We start from the raw sequence: 11,024 nt of genomic DNA, 5'->3' as shown, positions 1-11,024 counted from the left end.
GTGGATTAACACTTTTCCTTAAAGAAACTTTTGCATTGACGGAAGATCACATTTACAATGAAGTTCCTGGGCAGATTAATAATAGACACTACAGATTACCGTAAAATATCTACATGCCCACACAAAGGATGTCTTTTATAAAGTTGGCGGACTGTGTAAATCATGGGATATACTTTTATGCGGCCTCCGAATGAATTGACTCTTGACTATCTGAGGAACCTGGATGCGTGTTTCGTTTCCTTTTGTGCTGGTTCCGCCTAGCGGTTGGAGCTCGTTTTGTTAAATAACACTACTTCGGGACAGTTATGGATGAATCTGTCAGTTCCTTGTGCTTATGCCTCCTGTTGGCTGGAGTATGATTTGTGGATTACTTTCGTGGGACATTGGAATGATTACATCATCTGCTGCACTCATCAGCTGGCTCACTGAAGATTCGTTTGTCTATCCGAAGAAAATGAACGGATTTATATCAGCTGGAATTTGTTTTGTGAAGGAATACACCTTCGAGACAGTTCTGTGAATGAGTCTACATGTTCTTTGTGTTTATTCTGCCTATTGGCTGGGGTCTGTTTTACAAAATATTTGATGATTTATAATTTTGCCTTACAAATTTGTGAGGCAAAATTTAGCAATCCGATGGAAAAGTTGTCTCGGGGGTTCTCGTAGGCGTACATGGACTCTTTGAGTTTAAAGGGATTGACGCCGGTTGGTGCTTTCGTGCGCGGGGTTAATGTGCACATTTTTCTTTTTTCTGTTTGTTTTGTTCAGGGGGAAGTTTGGTGTTTTATTGTTGCATTAATATTGAAATGTGGTCTTCATAATTTTGTTTTTGGCACACAATTTATTTTTTCTATTATATCAAAATGTAAAATGTTAATATGAGTGTACTATCTCTCTCCACATGGAAAGTGAATGGGTTGGGGCACCCCATAAAAAGAAGGAAGGTTATTTATTTTCTTAAACGTAAGAAATATGATATTGTGTTTCTTCAAGAAATGCATCTTTCCCTGCAGGAAGCTGAAAAATTTAGGTAGATATGGGGTGGACATGTTTTCTTTAGTGTTGGCTCAAGTAAGAGCAAGAGAGTCATTATATTGGTAAATAAACATTTACAATTCAAATGTCTCAAACAGTTTAATGATAAATTAGGAAGAGTAATTATTGTTTTAGCAGAAATTCAGGGGCAAAGTCTGATTTTGGCTAATATTTACACACCTAACGCTGATGATCAGGGCTTTTTTATAGATCTTGAAGGGATGTAGCAAGTCGCTGGTACCCCTCATGATATAATTGTGGGAGGAGACTTTAATCTGTTGATGGACTCAGTCCTTGATCATAGTGAAGCAAAAGTGTGTAAGCTCCCAAAAGCAACATTGACGCTTCACAGAATGTGTAAAAATCTTGGTCTTACAGATATTTGGAGACTTTTAAACCCATCTGGTAGAGACTATTCTTTTTTTCATCAGTCCATAAGATTTAATCTAGAACAGATTTTCTTTTTTGATATCCAAATCCCTCATTTCATCTGTTGTTGATTGCTCAATTGGAAACATTTTAGTCTCGGATCACGCCCTGCTGAGTTTAGAGGTGTTGCCACATATAGAGAAAAAGAAATCATATAGTTGGCGCCTTAATGTATCCCTTTTGCAAAATCCTGATTTCCAACAAATGTTAAAGACTGAAATCAGTGTTTATATGGAGACCAACTGGTCCTCGGTATCCTCTGTGGGCATGGCTTGGGAGGCACTTAAGGCGGTTCTTAGGGGTCGGATCATACAGTATGCCTCATTCATCAAAAAATCCAAAGCACGAGAACTCGTGGAGTTGGAAGGAAATATTAAAAGTGCAGAGGCAGAGCTGAAGTGCCATATGTCATCTGATGGCCTCAGAGAACTGACCCGATTGAAATATAGATATAATACTATTTTGTCGCAGAAAGTGTAGTTTTGGTTATTCAGGGCAAGACAGTCATACTTTGAGTCGGGGGACAAAGCAGGGAAGTTTTGGCTAGATATATAAAGCAGAGAGAGAGACTCTTTCTATCATTCCCTCAGTGAAATCTGCTGGTGGTGAAATTTGTATAGTTCCTCATCTTCGTTTACTGATGAAGATATTAGAAACTTTGTGGAACCATTAGATCTTCCTAAACTGAAGACTGAGCAAAAAAACTCTCTTGATTCTGAGATAACCTTGGAGGAGCTTGACAAGGTAATTAAGTCCCTACCTACTGGCAAGGCTCCGGGGCCAGATGGTTTTGCTGCAGAATTTATGCTACAGAACTGGCTCTACTTTTGTTAGAAGTTTATACGGAATCATTAAAGAATAGAAAGCTTCCTCCAACCATGACACAAGCCCGGATCAGTCTGATTCTTAAAAAAGGACAAAGATCCAAGTGAGTGTAAAAGTTACCATCCAATCTCCCTGATCCAACTAGATGTAAACATTTTGTCAAAAATTTTGGCTAACCGATTAAATAAGGTTATGACATCTCTTATACATATAGATCAGGTGGGGTTTATTCAGGGCCACAGCTCTTCTGATAACATCAGACGTCTCATCAATATCATGTGGTCAGTAGCAAATGATCAGTCTCCGGTCGCTGCCATTCACTTGATGCCGAAAAGGCATTTGATATGGTAGAATGGGATTATCTTTTTAAGATTTTGGAAATATATGGGTTCGGGAGTACATTTATTGGTTGGATTAAGTTACTTTATATACACCCTGTAGCAGCAGTACAAACAAATGGATTAATTTCAGATTATTTTACTCTGGATAGGGGCGCTCGGCAGGGTTGCCCTCTTTCCCCATTATTGTTCTGTCTTGCCCTAGAACCATTAGCAGCCACGATAAGAAAGGAGGATGATTTTCCAGGGGTGGTTGCGGGAGGTGTGGCGCATAAGCGTCTGCTTTACAAAGATGATATTTTATTTTGAACCTACTAGATCTATGCCTTGCCTCCACAGAATTATTAATTCCTTTTCTAAGTTCTCAGGATACAAAGTCAGTTTGTTTAAATCCAAAGTTTTGGCTCTGACAGCGTACTGTCCAGCAACAGCTTTCCAGCCGGGCGCCTTCCAGTGGCCCAAACAGGGCATTAAGTATTTGGGGATTTTATTCCCAGCAAATTTGTCTGATTTTAATAAAAAGGTTTTCGAGCGATGTGGGCTTCATTACATTTATCGATGATTGGGAAGGTTAATGTTATTAAAATGAATTGTATTCCAAAATTTATCTACCTGCTGCAATCTCTCCCTGTAGATGTCCCCCTTTCTTATTTCAAGCAATTTGATGGCATAGCGAAGTCCTTCATTTGGAATGGTAAACGTCCCAGATTGCATTTTAATAAGTTACATAGCCTGATAGACAAAGGTGGGCTAGACTTACCCAAGATTTTGTTTTATTACTATGCATTCAGTCTCAGACATTTGGCTCATTGGTCACTTCCACCTGAGAGAGCCCCTCCCTGGTTTGTTATTGAACAGGCAGTTCTTGCCCCTATTTCGCCATTAAAAAGCATCTCTATCAAACTAATCGTTAAAGTTAAGTTACACCCCGTTATTTCACATTTACATTCGGTATGGACTAAAGTGTCCAGATTGTTTAAATTGGACACTTATTTAAATGTTGCCTCGAGCATATGGCAGAACCCAAGATTGTGTATTGGCAAGTCCCCTTTCTGCTGGCCAGAGTGGATTGTGAGGGGGGTTGCTACACTCAGTGACCTATATTAAAGTGGAGTGTTGGGATCGTTTGAAAACTGGTCCAACATTTTGGGATCCCCAGACCTCAGTTTTATAGGTATTTACAACTGCGCCACCTGCTTTGTACTATTTTTGGGAGTAGCACACACCCCCCTAAGGAGGCAGATGCTTTGGGAGAGGTGATTGCGGCTTTTGGAAAAGGTCACGAGGAATCAGTGTACTACTCCCTGTTAATTCAGAGTCTGGGGGATGGAGCCGTAACTTCTCTCAAGAGAATATGGGAGAAAGATTTCAACCTGGCATTGGAGGAAGGAGTGTGGGCTAAGATTCTTAAAAATGTTAAGTCTGCATCTAGAGATGCAAGGGTGCGTCTTATACAATTCAAAATTTTGCATAGATTTTATTGGACCCCCTCTAGACTATATAGGCTTGGTCTTAAAGACACACCCACCTGCTGGAGATGCCAATCAGAGGATAGAGACATGGCCCATGTTTTTTAGTGGTGTGTCGAGATCCAGAAATTTTGGTCGAAGGTTCAGAATTTTTTGTGCGAAAGAGTGGGCACTCGGGTTTCGTTTTGCCACAGACTTAGTGTTCTGGGCGATGGGGCGGTCATCGATGTGGGGGATGGCCATATAGAGAACTGGGTTCTGACCTGTGTGATGATTGCCAGGCAGGTTATTTTGAGGGGTTGGAGGTCAGCTGGTGCGCCCCCATATCCGGAGTGGTGCACGGAGATGGGGAGGGTAGCGGCTTATGAGGAGGTGTCATTGGGAAGATGGGGTGATTTAGATTTGTTTGTCTGGAAATGGGTCAGGTATTTGGAATTTTTGGAGGGCTCTCAGGTGGGGTGTGGAGAGAGTACTGTAGTATAATTCTTAAGTGAGTATGATTATGTTGGGCCTCATGTATTCAGATAGAAGACAAAGGCAGGCCTTACACAGTCTTAAAACCTAACTCAGCCCCCACACACCAAGTTGTAAATCTTACTGATAAAAATGGCACCAAAATCAAACAAAGGGAGTCCAAAACAGACTACAAATCCTATGAAGCCTTGCTCACTAAAGGATCAAACTCTCAACTCCTATTGGATGAGGCACACAACAAAACGTCCCTCAAACATGACATCATCAGGAGTTGAAATACCTCTGAAATGCTTCCGGGATTTGCTTCCAGCAACTTTGTTTGCAGTGTGTAGACGCAGCTCATCACTGCTCTCAGGTGCAACCTCGTGGCACAAGGAAGTAACGTCTGACTTGAAACTGTGGCCATACAATCTCCATCTCGCTGGACGAGTTGAGATTACTCTGTGTTCAACCGAACACTCTAACGGATCCGAAGGAGACCGCCGAGCAATCCGCTTCTTCATCCGTTTACCTGCAGAAGTGAAAGGATTAAAGATTTCTCTTCCATCTTCAATCAAGTTGACATTTCTGAAGTTCTCCATCAGCCCGCCGAGAATCAACAGCCGTGCCCGCCAACAGAGTGAGGAAATGGCCTCCCGTCACCACAAGAGCCTCAAGGAACCGGGTCGGATTTAAAGGACGGATGGACAAACATTCTACTTGTGTCCTCATACGATTCAAGTAAGAGGTTTACGTCTGGGCAGAGATAGAATATTATAGTGTGTTATTCTTGTGTTTCAAGGTTTTTTTGCTTGTACAGTTTACGGACCGCCATGTCCGCTCATTATTAATACTCAGGGTATTAATTATCACGAATTTGTTTTGCTGTATTGTGGTCCAACCAAATTGGACTGTTGTGCATTTTTGCCATCGCGGGTGAAACCGGCAAACTGAGTTATCCATTAAAGAGTCAAAGAACGCGGGACTTTTATGAGCCGTCCACCTCGTCTCTGAGCGATAAACTAACAGCTGCTTTCTCTCCCACGATCATGAAATCGGCTTTAGGGCCATCACTTAATTCTCTCTCTCACTCTCTCGTACTAACCACACACACACAGACACACACACACCTTATGTGTTATAGGATTATTTTTATTTCCATATCTAATCATATCACTGTTTAGTTTGTAGTTGCAAGTCGGAAGTTTATTGACTGTATTGTATTAATTATTAATTGATATTACTGCATAAATAAACTTTGTTTATATTACAAAGAGAAGTGTTTTGGTTTGTTTTGCATACGCCTGTGTCATGCTGACGGGATGTCAGTGCTCGGATTCAAGCCTTCATTCATTGTTTTTTTCCCGAAAATCGATATTCTTCGGATGTCGATTTTCCTAAGAAAACAATCTAATATTGTTTTACTATCTGGTTATTAGTCCCTGATTCCAGGGTGGTACCCCGTCGATGTTAATCCTTATTAATATTCTGTTGATTTTTGATAATTGATAATTATCTTTGATGATTGTTGAATTTGAATGATCAATAAGCTAGTGTTAATTTTAATTAATGTTTCATCGATGTTAACAATTAACGATTATCTTTGATCATTGTTGATTTAAAGGATTAAAAAAGCTAACATTGATTCTCATCAATTTTCTATTGATTTTAATAATTAATAATTATCTTTGATAATTATGAATTATTGCTAATAACCAAACTTGCTCCTAAACGTAGCACACTACATTTACTGGAGCCCCATATGAGGTTTTAATGAGTTAGATTCAATTAATTAATTTAAATATTAATTAATAACTAAAGAAATAATTATTAATTATTTCTGATAGTAACGCTGATCTAGATAACCAGTAAAGCAATTATTATGTGTGTATATATGTATGTATGTATATATATTATATATATATATATGTGTGTGTGTGTGTGTGTATGTGTATGTATATATTTGCTTATGTGTGACCACAGGATTGTTTTTTGGGGAGGCGGGGTTGGGGGTTGGGGAGGAGGGGGTTGTGGGGCTTAAATGTTGTGTGTGTGTGTATATATATATATATATATATATATATATATATATATGTGTGTGTGTGTGTTTCTTGTTATTATAAGATTTAATAAAAAATGTTAATTACAAAAAAAAAAAAAAAAGACACCAGGGCTCAGGCTAATCATACAACCACCAGTACAGTATTTTGGACATTTGAAAAGGAAAGAAATGAGTACAAGGAGCAATTCTCTTGAACTCGTTTCTAAGTGATCATGTGTAGTATCCTCTGTACATCATGGAGGAATACAAGTACATTTCTACATCTAAATCATTTGAGATTTTTTCAATGTTTAAATACTTTCTCCAATACCAGCTTAATATGCACAGACAACTATACTGTAAGTTAGCCATTCATAGTTGATGTCCTAAAAGTTTAAACAGCTCTGCGGTGCTATCAGTGCTAAACGTAGCTGTTTCTTTTGCATCCCAGCCTGACATAACAACATTGGCTCAACCAATGACGTGAGTTTGGGATGGGACTGGCTTTTTGGCCAATCAGTGGCAGATGGGGAGTATTCAGTAAACCTGTTTGGAAATTATATTTGTAATTCGATGTTAGGCAACACTAGAGGTTCAGAAATTATACACTTTACCATGTACATAAAAGTCTATTATTAGGCCACAAAAGTAGCTGAAGCCTTTTTCAAAACCTGTGCTTGGTCCAACATATGATGTTGCACCACTTACACATCAATCAGAAATTAAAGTAAACATGATTTACTAAAGGTACATTGTACTGTTGATGGCAAGGTCAAAGTGCAATTATACTCCCCAAAAAGGAATGCAATAAGACAACTGCACAATCAGTTTAAAGGATCAGTTCACCCAAAAATTGTATTCTGTCATCATTTACTCCCCATTAACTCATGTTACTTTCTTTCTTACGCAGAAAATGTCCTGTTGGCTGAATTCAATTCAATGGCAGTAGATAGAGACTCACTTTAATGCTTAAAGCACCTAAACGTGTCATAAAAGCCATGCAGCTTTTGTGTTCTATAACAAGTCTTCTGAAGTCATACGATCACTTTGTATGATGAACACAGACCATAATTTAGGTCGCTATTCACATGCAAATCTAATCAAATTAGAAATAAATATAACCAGAACCCTTCTATCAAGGGGAGCCTACAAGGTTAGCATAGCAATTCATAACGCAGTGGTCCCATAGACATTCTGTGGGCGGTACACTGGCGAGGAGACAAGGGGCCATTTTTTTTCTTTGGAGGAGATGCTTCAGTGTGCTGAATAAACTGCTTTTGTGAGGAAACAGCTTGTCACTTTATGAATTGACCGTCTGTTATTCTTCAACATGTTTTACACTAAACAATCCTTTTGGAATGAACTTTGTGATGAGTTTACTAAGATAAAATTGCTATTTTATAAGAGAAGTCAAGGACAATTTTGCAACAGGTAGGTGTTAGTTTATGACACTCCCTGTTCATTTGTACAGTATCCGCAAACAGTAACTTACTGTTGTAACACGCTAGTGGACCATTACACTATCTCCTATGGTAAAAGTGCGGAGATTGTTATCTAGGTATAGAAGATCTCTGACATTAGTGAAATCCTTTATGGCAGCTATGTCAATAACATCAAACCTCATTGGTTCTTGTGACATGGCATCAAGACATTTGGTCACGAGACGTGCAAGAACCAATGAGGTTTGAAGTTATTGACGTGGCCTTCATATTGGATTTCATAGCTGTTTACATACTTTATTTATGATTTGGTTTCATCAGAAGACAATTGTTCGATATGGTTTTGGAAAGACATTTGAGTAAATGATAACAGAAATGTCATTTTTGGGTGAACTATTCCTTTAACCTTGCGCGACCCCGCATCCACATGCGTGGGTGTTGCATTTTGGCTTTGCTATATAATTTAACTGAATTTAAACCAACTGATCTCAGTTCAGGAGACTCTGTGCTGTCAGTAAAGGGTTAAACTTTTGACGTACAGAGTCATGTGACCAAACAACATGGCATCGATCACAGCAGAGTTTGTCTTTGGGCGAAACGGCAACAAAACTACATCTGGTAAGAAACCTAATTACGTTTTTACATTGAAACCTGTTTGAGTCAAAAGATTAGAGTCTAGTTTCATACGATATTTCATTTTTAACATTTACTGCAAAACGGTACACTGTCAAACACAATGACCACATACGTGGACTGTATGCTCATTTTCATTTATGAATCAATGAGATGCATAAAAAGTGTTGCTTTCAGAGGCTGTATACGGAGTTAGGATGACAATAAGGTGCATTTAAAACTGTTCTGATACCAGTGCAGACAGAGCACTGGAGGTTAAGTCATTCACTAAATAGGGAGCAATGGAGCATCCAATAGCACTCAATCCAAACTTCCTATCAAAAGTTCAGTTTCAGGCTACAGATGATGTTAGGACCACTCAACATGTTTGGCAGACATGGGACAATGGTAATCTGTACTTAGATTAAGAATTTGTTATGCAAAGTTTTAACATGGTTGGCAGTGATTGGATGAAGCTTGCCATTACATTGAATCAGCATTATTTATGCTAATTTCTGATGCAATGTTGCAACGTCTCAAAAACATGATTAACCAATACTCCTGGAAACATAATAAATTTGATATAAAAAATCTTACTTTTTACAGTTTGGTTATTAAACTTTCACAATTCAGTCCCACTGTTCACATGTGTGGACATCAATTTTTAGGAAAACTATTTGGTCAAAAAAAAAAAAAAAAAAAAAAAATATATATATATATATATATATATATATATATATATATATATATATTTTTTTTTTTTTTTTTTGCATGTTTCTTAGGGGCTACAAGTTACAAATCAAAAAGAGGGGTCACACTTGGGTCCCAGGAGGTTAAAGATGAAGTGTGTCATTTTTGCACTACCTCGCATCATCAAACAGAATTGCAAATAATGGTGGCTGTCTTTAAACAAGTTTATCAAACACTCCCCTCATTTTGCCATTAGTTGGACTGATATTTCCACCCCAAACGTATACACCATTGGTTTTGCCCATGATGTTTACACTTTTCAGGGGAAAGTAGTCACTGCATATTAAGCTGGGATAGTATTTTACCATCAGAAAAACTACACACTTTTACTGCTTATACTTGTACTGCTGCATTCATGCAGTTAATCCTGAGTTCAATCTCTTATCCTGCATCACATAATAGAGCGAATACATGAGTCATCTGCTTTGAAAGCCTCATTAATCCTAACTCATCTTCAGCCATCCATTCCCTCTCAAAAGGCTCTCATCTGCAGACCGTCCTTGCTCCATTTTTCACTTTCCTCCTTTTTTTCTCCCATTCTCCCTTTTTCCATATCTGATGTGTAGGTGTAAAGAACAAGTTTTGCGCCATCCCAGAGTCAAGAGCTATTTATACTTTATCAAACCCACTGTCTCACGTCCCCATTGGGTGACTTCATCACCAACCCCCTCTGCAGTCACAGTTGTAGGGTCTTTTTGGTGCTGTCCAGCCCCGTAGGAAGGCAGGGAGCCGTGGCTGAGGAGAGGAGCAGGTGGGTGGGGGCTGTGATGGAGAGCTGAGTCACAGGGAATGTGGGGGATGTTACTGTTCAGAGAGCCAATGAATCATCAACATGCTTCCCCCCCCCCCCCAATTCTTCAATGGCATGTCTGTTATTTAGTTTTTCTGTGAATGAAGAGAAAGAGAAGGAGACAGAGAAAATGGGCTGGTAGATTTATGGGGATTGAAAGAGAAATAATCGACAATTATGTTTTTTTTCCTAATCCTGTAGCCCTACTTGGTGAAGTCATCCATATTTATTAAGTGAGATGACTTTTTTCTAATTCAAAAGGCAGGGTGTGGCTCTGTCACAGGATGACTATATAAGGTGAATTGTTATAAAAAAATACAGCAGATAGTTTACATTCTAGTAAGGAAAAATATGCTGGCATAGGAGGGACTATTTGTAGTACTACAGGGAGGGTTGATGTGTTTGCCAAGTCAAAGCACAAACATACAGTTGTGCTCAAAAGTTTGCATACCCTGGCAGAAATCGTGACATTTTGGCATTGATTTTGAAAATATGACTGATCATCTTTTATTTAAGGATAGTGATCATATGAAGCCATTTATTATCACATAGTTGTTTGGCTCTTTTTTAAATCATAATGATGACAGAAATCACCCAAATGGCCCTGATCAAAAGTTTACATACCCTTGAATGTTTGGCCTTGTTCAGACACACAAGGTGACACACACAGGTTTAAATGGCAATTAAAGGTTAATTTCCCACACCTTTGGCTTTTTAAATAGCAATTAGTGTCTGTGTATAAATAGTCAATGAGTTTGTTAGCTCTCATGTGGATGCACTGAGCAGGCTAGATACTGAGCCATGGGGAGCAGAATAGAACTGTCAAAAGACCTGCGTAACAAG

The sequence above is a fragment of the Myxocyprinus asiaticus genome, chromosome 3 (assembly GCF_019703515.2).
Source record: "Myxocyprinus asiaticus isolate MX2 ecotype Aquarium Trade chromosome 3, UBuf_Myxa_2, whole genome shotgun sequence".
In the NCBI taxonomy this organism is placed as follows: Eukaryota; Metazoa; Chordata; class Actinopteri; order Cypriniformes; family Catostomidae; genus Myxocyprinus; species Myxocyprinus asiaticus.
Note: the sequence above shows the minus strand (reverse complement) of the source record.